This window comes from Talpa occidentalis, unplaced genomic scaffold, assembly GCF_014898055.3.
Source record: "Talpa occidentalis isolate TD23 unplaced genomic scaffold, MPIMG_talOcc4v2.1 talOcc4.7, whole genome shotgun sequence".
NCBI lineage: Eukaryota > Metazoa > Chordata > Mammalia > Eulipotyphla > Talpidae > Talpa > Talpa occidentalis.
Window position 1 is genome coordinate 78,238,031 of NW_023605083.1, and position 9,181 is coordinate 78,247,211.

The 9,181-nt window shown below is 37.5% G+C and overlaps 1 long non-coding RNA gene across 1 annotated transcript; it reads left to right on the plus strand.

Annotated features, from left to right (window-relative positions):
- Positions 1-389: 389 nt before the first annotated feature.
- On the plus strand, positions 390-4,384 carry LOC129144876 (uncharacterized). Its single transcript, XR_008549665.1, has 3 exons — positions 390-493; positions 3,135-3,234; positions 4,221-4,384. It is a non-coding gene; the product is annotated as an uncharacterized LOC129144876 (long non-coding RNA).
- The last annotated feature ends 4,797 nt before the right edge of the window (positions 4,385-9,181 follow it).

The following is a 9,181-nucleotide window of genomic DNA, read 5'->3' on the forward strand; positions in this document are numbered from 1 at the left end:
CCAGTAAACGCCACATATTTCCAAGAAAATGCAGAATACAGAAATACAAACCCTCCAGAAATGATGAACCTGACCTGAAGCTTTTTTGTATATGGAGGTACCTGGCAGCAACAATTAGCAAAAGAGGTTTTTATCAGCATCTAAGGCTCAGCATTTCCCGGGGTACATTGTACCCTGGTTTACATCATAGAAACATAAAATCCTATACAAATGAAAGTGTCTTTTGTCTGAGCACTCAATATTTTTTTCAGTGTATTTCTGGAGAGTAAGGACCACAGAAGATGACTCCTTTGCTTCTGGATAAACTCCCTCTACAACCCCTTTCCATAGGGACATTATGTTGGGGGACCTTTGGGGGAAAAGCAAGGAACCCTCCCCTTTCTGCCTTTTTGCCTGAACTGATGAGAAGACTTCTGCTCACATCAGGGCCTGGAGCACCCCTGCATATATCACAGAGGAGACAATTTTGAAGCCAACAAAGGAGCCATTTCAGGTATTTGTGCTCAGCAGAACACATCTCAGGGGTCTGACACACATGTCACAGGCAGCAATTCACTGATAACAAACCAGGGGTTGAGGCCAAAACCAGGGATCACCTTTACTAAAGAGCCAGAGACCATGCTGAGCATCTCACACGAATGAGGTGAGTTACGCGTGTCCTCAGCATATAATGTGGAAAGTGTCAGAGAGGTAGAGTGAGAGGGAGTCAGGATTCAAACCTGTGTGGCCTTGGCTCTGACTTTATTGATTTGTGCACCTTGGGGTGTGTGGGGGGGTGTCCTGCAAACAAGCCCTCAACCCCTGTCACGACAGTGAGTACCTGCCCGTACACTAGATGGCCTGCACGGTTCAGCCTGTTGTTCATACACAGCACAGCTCATTGTGTCCCTGTGTCCCAGACAGCCATTGCCCTTCCCCAGCTGGGCTGGCTTCACACACTGGGCTTGTCAGGGAAGTGCCGCAGGAGCTGGTGGATTGTGGTTGGCAGTCCCCAAGTGTCCTCAAGTGTTCAAGGAGGGTATGAGAGGGGATTCCTGTTTGACTGGGGGAAGGTTGAAATGTCCCTTCTTGGGGAGGAAAATGAAATGCTTTTCAATAAAGCTGGAATTTGTGTTTCTTCTTAAAAGGAGGGGAAAATGCAAAGCACGCATTTCTCACAGATGGGTTTTTTATGAATTATTTTATTTTATATAATTCTTACATCATTTTTCATTTTTGCATAATGTATGCATTTTCATTTTGGTTATATTCCCATATAATTCCCACCACCATTTTCTGACCCTAATTCCTCTTCTCTTCCCCCCCCCTACTGTAGTGTGTCTCTGGTCTATAGTTGCTTGTTGATTTTGATTTTTACTTTATTGCAATTAGTCTTTTCCTGGGCCCTTATTTAGGTTTTCTAAATTCCTGCTATGAGTGAGACCATCCGGTATTTTTCTTTTTCTTTCTGGCTTATTTCGCTGAGCATGATCCCTTCCAGCGCCATCCATGTTGCTGCAAATTGCAAGAGTTTACCTTTTTTGAATGCTGAGTAATATTCCATTGTGTGTATTTACCACATCTTTTTGATCCAGTCATCTACTTTGGGGCATTTGGGTTGTTTCCATAGCTTAGCTATTGTAAATATTGCTGCTATAAACATAGCGGTGCAGGTGCCCTTTTGAATTAATGTTTCTGTGTCCTTTGGATAAATACCTAGGAGTGGAGTTGCTGGATCATATGGAAGCTCTATGTTTAGTAGGTCAAGAAATCTCCACACAGCTCTCCATAGTGGTTGGACCATTTTGCACTCCCACCAACAGTGCAGGAGAGTTCCTTTTTCTCCACATCCTCACCAACATTTGTTGTTGCTGGTTTTTTTAATATGTGCCATTCTCACTGGTGTAAGATGGTATCTCATGGTAGTTTTGATTTGCATTTCCCTGATTACAAGTGATGTTGAACATTTTTTCATATGCCTGTTGGCCATTTGCATTTCCTCTTCAGAGAAGTTTCTTTTTAGCTATTCTGCCCATTTTTGACTGGATTATTTGTTGTTGTTGAGTCTCATCAGCCCTTTGTCGTTTTTTGGGATCAGTCCTTTATCATTAGTATTGTGTGCAAAAATTTTCTCCCAGTCATTGGGGTTTCTCTTTGTTTTGGTTATTGTCTCTTTTGCTGTGCAGAAGCTCTTTAATTTAATGTAGTCCCAGCTGTTTATCTCTGCCTTCACTATCACTGCTTTGGGTGATGTGTCTATAAAGGTTTCTTTGAGGTCCATGTCATTTAGTGTTTCACCTATATTTCCTTCTATATATTTTATGGTTTCAGGTCTTATGTCTAGTTCTTTAATCCATTTTGAGTTGGTTTTTGTGTATGATGTGAGGTAGTGGTCAAGCTTCATTATTTTGCATGTAGAGACCCAGTTTTCCCAGCACCATTTATTGAACAAACTTTCTTTGCTCCAATGCATATTCTTTGCTCCTTTGTCAAAGATTAGTTGACCATAAATCTTTGGGTTTATTCCTGCATTTTCTATTCAGTTCCATTGGTCCGTGTGTCTGTGCTTGTTCCAATACCATCAGTTTTGATGATTATGGCTTTGTAGTATAATGTGAAATCTGGGAGTGTGATGCCTCCATTCTCTTCTTTTTTTTTTTTTTCAGGAGAGCTTTAGCAATTGGAGTTTTTGGTTATTCCATATGAATTTCATCAATAATTGTTCCATTTCTTTAAAGAATGTCATTGAAATTTTTATTGGAATAGCACTGAATCTGTAAATCGCTTTTGGTAGGATGGCCATTTTGATAATGTTAATTCTTCCAATCCATGAGCAGGGGATGTCTTTCCATTTCTTTGTGTCTTCTTCTATTTCTTTTAACAGTGTTTTATAGTTTTCTTTGTATAGGTCCTTTACCTCTTTTTTTAGGTTTATTCCCAAGTATTTGATTTTTTTTTTTTTCAGTAATAAAAGGGATGATTTTTTTTATTTCTTCTTCTTCAGATTTATTGTTTGTGTCTCACAGGTATTTTTGTGGTTAAACCTCAGTCAAGGATAATGCCATGATCCCTGCCTCATAAGCTAAAGCACCACATTCCTCGGGCCATGGTGATGGGCTGCTTAATGTTTAATAAATATTTCTGTTCCCTCTGAGGTGCTGAAGCATCAATGCCTGATGAACTTCCAGGTGCCATTTTATACTGAGAACTCAGAAGAGAGCAGCTATATTAGAAAGGTCATCAGCAATCCATCCTGTGAGTCAACTGCCCCTCTATAGCCTGGTGCCTTCTAGGGCCTGAGAAAGAAGAAACCATCCTCATGCCCCTCACACCACCCTATTCCTGCATTTCTATATAACCTTCCTTTCCTTCTGTGCTGGTGCCACATGTTCAAGGACTTCCTGTGTGGAAAACATCTTGTAGTTCAGTGTCTGGATTTCTGAGTCTGAACCCTATCAGTTTGGTAACATTTTCTCAAAATTGCCACCAGTCAAAGCTTGCTTTTAGGCTGTTTCTGTGAGGCTGTTCTGGTTGTCCTATTGCTGACTTTTCTCTGTTGTCAAGTTCGGGTGAGATCTACCTCCCCTGGCTTACATTCATTGGCTTTTTAAACAATTTCAAAGAGTCCCCCTGGTGGCCTAAGGCTTAAGTATCAGTGCTATCACACTCTCACCACTGTGGCCTGAGTTCCCTTCCAGGTCAGGAAACTAACCCTCAAAGGACACAGCAGCCCTCTCCTGTCTTGCCCCCTTCTCCCCTTAGCAGTGTATTTCAGTAAATCCGCTTGTTCTGTTTCCACTCTGTCTCTGGTGAATTCCCTTACCTCTGTATCTCTGGCCTACACCCAGTTCTTCTGTGCAAAAAATAAAATAATAATAAACAATTTCAAGTAGGTAACTTTGGGCTTGTATGTCATCTCAGAATAATCGTTCTTCCACTCTTTGTACTCTCCCTGACCTTATACCTGCTCACCGGGCTCTAGGATCAAACTTGGAATGGATGTTTATTTGCTAATAACAATATTTCAACTTTCATATGGTGAAATCTTTTTCATTACATCCGTTGAGCTAACTTGAGATGCAGACTAGGCTAGGAACTTTTGAGAACATATATTTGCAAGATGAAGAATTAAGGCATAATATATCATGTGTTCACATATCATATATTTATATACATCCAAACCAGAAGTTCTTTATTGCACAGTTATGTCTGTTTCATTAATTTGATTCCCTTGTTTACAGTTCATTTTAATCAGTTGCTGTAGGTGGCGCTACCCATGATGTCTCTTGACAAGGTCTGGACATTGGGGGAGACTCCCAAGAAGAGGGGAGTTTCTACACTTCCCAGAAGATGTGAACACAGGAGTTTCCACAGCAATGCTTACTAATACTCTTCTGTTTGTTTTTTGGTTAATGCAAAAATAAGTTAGTTATAAATTGGCTTGTGAAAACCTAATTCGGATTAAGATGTTAATTGCCCTGTTGTTCTTACGCATGAACTATTACAAAAGAAAGAAAAATTGCTGAAGATATAGTTAGGAAAGAAATGTTTTGGCCCTGAGAACTATGGAGAACAAGCTGCCCTGAACCAGCTGTGCTTGGAAGCCATGGCCTAACCCAGGGGGTACATATTTGTGGCAGCAGTACATTTCCTGGTGTATGCAAGAGGTCAATAGTTCACAGGTTGTATGAAGGTTAGGTATTTCTAGTTAAGAGTTAGACTTCTGCAGAAATAAAATAGATTTGATGAGTTACTTTAGGCCACCTTGAAGTAATTGATAAATTAGCTAGACTATTTGAGTGCTAGGGAAATGAGTTACTTTAAGCAACAAAGTATAGGATAAGACATCCACGCCCATTCTGGTATAAAGGAGTTTGAAAGAATGATTAATTGTTTCCAAATATTGTGCTGTCTTAGGTGATTGATCATGCTGGGAAAATGAGTTGCACCAAGAAAACTAATTGTCCCTGATGTTTTTCTTAAGATGATGGAATACGTGCCCTTTTTGGTATGAGACCAAGGGAGTCTCCATATGCCCATGAGAAAATATGTAATGATTGTCTTTGTTTTGCTTCATTGCTTATGTTAATGTAATCTCCCTGCCCGCTTTGCTGCATAAATAAAGACTTGCTGAGACCCTCAGAAGGAGATACTTGCACCCTGATCAAGAGTCTGTGTCTCATTCCCTCATCCCTCCAGGGACCCCTGATACGACATTTTGCTGGAGCTGGGTCCGGCAGTCAATGGCCAATACTTTTCAATAGAAAAAAATTAAGAAAATTAATTAGGTTTTTTAAAAGTAAGCCATTTTAGTGTCAATTAAAATAACAAGCATATAAAGGATTTAGAAAATCACCCTGGCACACAAAAGATTAGATTCTAACTAGAGATTGTAGAACATGAATTTCATAGCCAATCCTAAATGAGAGATATATGTGCACATTTCATAATAATATATTTATTGTAACCTTGACAGTCAAGCTAAAAATATTTTTATTATTTTATTTTCATAATTATTAAAAGATGTCTTAGTAAAAACAATCTAAGAACTCAACCTATTACAGAAAATTTGCCTATTTGATGCATTATTATAATTATTTTCATTTCAGTTTATTGTCTCTTTTGCATGTACAGGTTTCCCTGCTATCTGAAAATGAAATTTCTATTGGGTTTGGTTTGGAAAATTATTTCTGGGGTCTAGGAATATTTAAAAAATTCTCTCCCTACAGGTACTACCAAATATATTTTATGAAGCCAAAAACCAAACAAGGACAACACAAGAAAAGAAAACTATAGGTCAGTCTCTCTAATGAACACTGATGAAAAAATTCTCAATAAAATCCATGCCAAAAGAATCCAACAATGCATCAAAAAGATAATTTACCATGACCAAGTAAGATTTATTCCAGGGACACAGGATGCCTCAACATCCAAAAATCAATTAATTTAATCCAACGCATCAACAAAAAATTGAAAAGATATGATCATATTGACAGATGCTGAGAAAGCATTTGACAAATTTCATCATCCATTTATAATAAAGGCCCTCGATATTCTTATGATAGAAGGAAAGTACCTTAACATAGTAAAGCCATATATGACAAACCCATTGACAATATCATTCTCAATGGTGAAAAACTGAAAGCCTTTCCCTTAAGATCTTTAACAAGACAAGAATATCCACTCTCACCACTGCATTTTAATATGATACTCGAAGTTCTAGCCAGAGCAATAAGACAAGAGAAAGACATACAAGGAATCCATATAGGGAAAGAAGTAAAACTATCACTATCTGCAGATGATGTGATGATATGCACACATAACCCTAAAAACTACATAGAAAAACTAATGAAAATAATCAACCAGTTTAGTAAAGTAGCAGGATACACAACACACAAAAATCATTAGCTCTTCTATATGCAAACAATCTGAAGAAGAAGAATTTTTTAGCTAAGCTTTGGAAACAGCCCAAATGCCCAAAAATAGATGACTGGATCAAGAAGATGTGGTACATATATACCATGGAATATTACTCAGCATTCAAAAAAGATAAACACATGCAATTTGCAGCAACATGGATGGCGCTGGAAGGGATCATGCTCAGCGAAATAAGCCAGAAAGAAAAAGAAAAATAGCGGATGGTCTCACTCATAGCAGGAATCTAGAAAACTTAAATAAGGAACCAGGAAAATGAATAACTATAAGAAAGTGAAAATCAAAATCAACAAAAAACTATGAACCAGAGACACTTTTTGGGGGGTGAGGGGCGGGAGGGGAGGGATTGGGGTCAGAATTGGGAAAAAAAAAAATAAAATAAATAAAATATGTTTTATTGCAAAAAAAAATCCCCTTTTATAAGGGAAACAAAAAAAAAAATCAAATACTTGGCAATAAGCCTAACAAATGAGGTAAAGTCCTAGACAAAGAAAACTATAAAACATTGTTAAAAGAATAGAAAAGACACCAAGGAATGAAAAGATATCCCCTGTTCATGGATTGGAAGAATTAACATTATCAAAATGGCCAAACTACCAAGGGCAATCTACAGATTCAATGCTATTCCAATGAAAATTTCAATGACATTCTTCAAAGAAATAGAACAAATATTGATTAAGTTCATATGGAAATTCCAAAAAAACCTTGAATAGCCAAAAATCTCCCGACTGAAAAGAAGGGGAACAGAAGTATCACAATCCCTGACTTCAAACTATACTACAAAGCAGACTAATTGAAACTGCATGGTATTGGAACAAAAACAGACACACAGACCAATGAAATCGAATAGAAAAACCAGAAATAAACCCACATATTTATGGACAACTAATCCTTAACAAAGGAGCAAAAAATATGCCATGGCACAAAGTTTGTTCAACAAATGGTGCTGGGAAAATTGGAATGTTACATGCAAAAGAATGAAGCTAGATTTCTACCTCACACCATTCACAAAAACTAACTCAAAGTGGATGAAAGAATTAGACATACTACTTAAACCATAAAATATATAGAATAAAATATAGGCTAAACACTACATGACATACATCTCAGTAACTTTTTAAAGACACATCACCTAAAGCAAAGAAAGTGAAGGAAAAGATAAACAGCTGGGTATATATCAAATTAAAGAGCTTCTGTACAGCAAAAGAGATGGCCCATTGATTGGGAGAAAAATTGTGCACTTCATACAACTGAAAAGAGACTGATCACAAAGACCTACAAAGAACTCACATAACTCAACAAAAACAAAGTAAACTATCCAGTCAAAAAATGGTGAGAGAACTTAAAAGACACTTCTGCAAAGAGGATATGCAAATGGTGAAAAGGTATATGAAAAATCATTCAACATCCCTCATAATCAGGGAAATGCAAATTAAAACCACAATGAGATACCACCTTACACCAGTAGGAATGGCACATATTAAAATAACTAGTAACTACAAATGTTGATAAGAATGAGATGAAAAAAGAACTCTTCTACATTGCTGGTGGGAATACAAACTGGTCCAACCACTGTGGAAAGCTGTAAGGAGGTTCCTCAGACTACTGAAAATGGAGCTACCATAATACCCAGCAATTCCACTCCTAGGGCTCTACCCAAAGGATTCAAAAACAGTAACACAAAAGAATACACGCATCCTTATAAATGTTGCACCACTATTTATAATAGGTAAGACTTGGAATCAACCCAAATACCCCCAAAAGACGACTGGATCAAGAACATGTGGTATATATACACAATTCAGCAATCAAAAAAGATAAACTAATGTCATTCACAGCAACATGGATGATGCTTGAAGGGATTATGCTCAATGAAATAAGTCTGAAGGAGAAAGAAAAGTGCTACATGATTTCACTTATAGGAGGAATATGTGGATCAAGGGGAAAAATAACAACAAAACAAAACAAAACAAAAATAAACAGACAACTATAAATCAGAGACATTCTGCAGGGGAGGGGGAGGGAAAGTAATAAAAATGAGGGTGGGATGAGAACAAGGGACTATGGAGACTGTGCATAGGGGAAGTGGTGGTGGAAATTCTATGGGGACTACACTGAGAAAAGAAAGAAAACATTGTACAAATAAATAAACAGATTAAGAAAAAAAAAGAAAAAAAATAACTTTCCCTACAAATTAGTAATAATTCCCTTGTTAGATTCCCAAAATAACCTACCAAATCCTAACAACTAGGAAATTTGCACTATCAGATAGTTGGGTAATAAGCATAAAAGTAATGAGTCTATTGGTGCAGGGGAGGGGAGAAATGACTGATTTTTTAACAAGTGTGTCTCTGGTTTATAGTTGTTGTTGATATTGATTTTACTTTATTATAATCAGTCTTTTTCCTGGTCCCTCATTTAGGTTTTCTAAATTCCTGCTAGTATTTAGTGATACCATCTAGTATTTTTCTTTTTCTTTCTGGCTTATTTCACTGAGCATGATCCCTTCTAGCTCCATCCATGTTGCTGCAAATTGCATAAGTTTATGTTTTTTGATAACTGAGTAACATTCCATTGTGTATATATACCACTTCTTCTTGATCCAGTCATCTATTTTGGGGCATTTGGGTTGTTTTTGCTTGTTTGTTTGTTTTTAAAGATTTATTTATTTATTTATACAAGAACCGGGGTACAGGCCAGATGCTCTGGAGGGTGAGAGGATTCACCAGAGGCAGAGTGGGGAACAGAACAGGCAGACTGACGAAAT